Raw genomic sequence first — 1,484 nt, 5'->3', positions numbered from 1 at the left:
AGCCAAGTGTCTTCACCCTTTGGAGGTAGTAGCTCCTACTTCCATGGGCATTATTCCTCCCCGGGACCTACTGCCAAGTGTAGCCGGGGAACAGTGACTCTTGGCCGGATAGAACTAGTGGCTTCTCCCGCTGACTTGCCCCTTTGGAAGTAGGAGCTCCTACTTCCATGGGCATTATTCCTCCCCGGGACCTATTGCCAAGTGTGGCCGGGGAACAGTGACTCTTGGCCGGATAGGCCAAGTGGCTTCTCCCGCTGACTTGCCCCTTTGGAAGTAGGAGCTCCTACTTCCATGGGCATTATTCCTCCCCGGGACCTACTGCCAAGTAAGGCCGGGGAACAGTGACTCTTGGCCGGATAGAACTAGTGGCTTCTTCCGCTGACTTGCCCCTTTGGAAGTAGGAGCTCCTACTTCCATGGGCATTATTCCTCCCCGGGACCTACAGCCAAGTGTGGCCGGGGGACAGTGACATGTGGTTGGATAGGCCAAGTGGCTTCTCCCGCTGACTTGCCCCTTTGGAAGTAGGAGCTCCTACTTCCATGGGCATTATTCCTCCCCGGGACCTACTGCCAAGTGTGGCCGGGGAACAGTGACTCTTGGCCGCGTAGGCCAAGTGGCTTCTCCCGCTGACTTGCCCCTTTGGAAGTAGGAGCTCCTACTTCCATGGGCATTATTCCTCCCCGGGACCTACTGCCAAGTGTGGCCGGGGAACAGTGACTCTTGGCCGGGTAGGCCAAGTGGCTTCTCCCGCTGACTTGCCCCTTTGGAAGTAGGAGCTCTTACTCCCATGGGCAGTATACCTCTCGGGGACTTAGAGCCAAGTGTCTTCACCCTTTGGAGGTAGTAGCTCCTACTTCCATGGGCATTATTCCTCCCCGGGACCTACTGCCAAGTGTAGCCGGGGAACAGTGACTCTTGGCCGGATAGAACTAGTGGCTTCTCCCGCTGACTTGCCCCTTTGGAAGTAGGAGCTCCTACTTCCATGGGCATTATTCCTCCCCGGGACCTACTGCCAAGAGTGGCCGGGGAACAGTGACTCTTGGCCGGATAGGCCAAGTGGCTTCTCCCGCTGACTTGCCCCTTTGGAAGTAGGAGCTCCTACTTCCATGGGCATTATTCCTCCCCGGGACCTACTGCCAAGTAAGGCCGGGGAACAGTGACTCTTGGCCGGATAGAACTAGTGGCTTCTTCCGCTGACTTGCCCCTTTGGAAGTAGGAGCTCCTACTTCCATGGGCATTATTCCTCCCCGGGACCTACAGCCAAGCTTGGCCGGGGGACAGTGACATGTGGCCGGATAGGCCAAGTGGCTTCTCCCGCTGACTTGCCCCTTTGGAGGTAGGAGCTCTTACTTCCATGGGCATTATTCCTCTCCGGGACCTACAGCCAAGTGTGGCCGGGGAACAGTGAAACTTGGCCGAATAGGCCAAGTGGCTGCTCCCGCTGACTTGCCCCTTTGGAAGTAGGAGCTCCTACTTCCATGGGC

The sequence above is a fragment of the Engystomops pustulosus genome, unplaced genomic scaffold (genome assembly GCF_040894005.1).
Source record: "Engystomops pustulosus unplaced genomic scaffold, aEngPut4.maternal MAT_SCAFFOLD_493, whole genome shotgun sequence".
NCBI lineage: Eukaryota > Metazoa > Chordata > Amphibia > Anura > Leptodactylidae > Engystomops > Engystomops pustulosus.
This window is presented reverse-complemented; position numbering follows the sequence as displayed.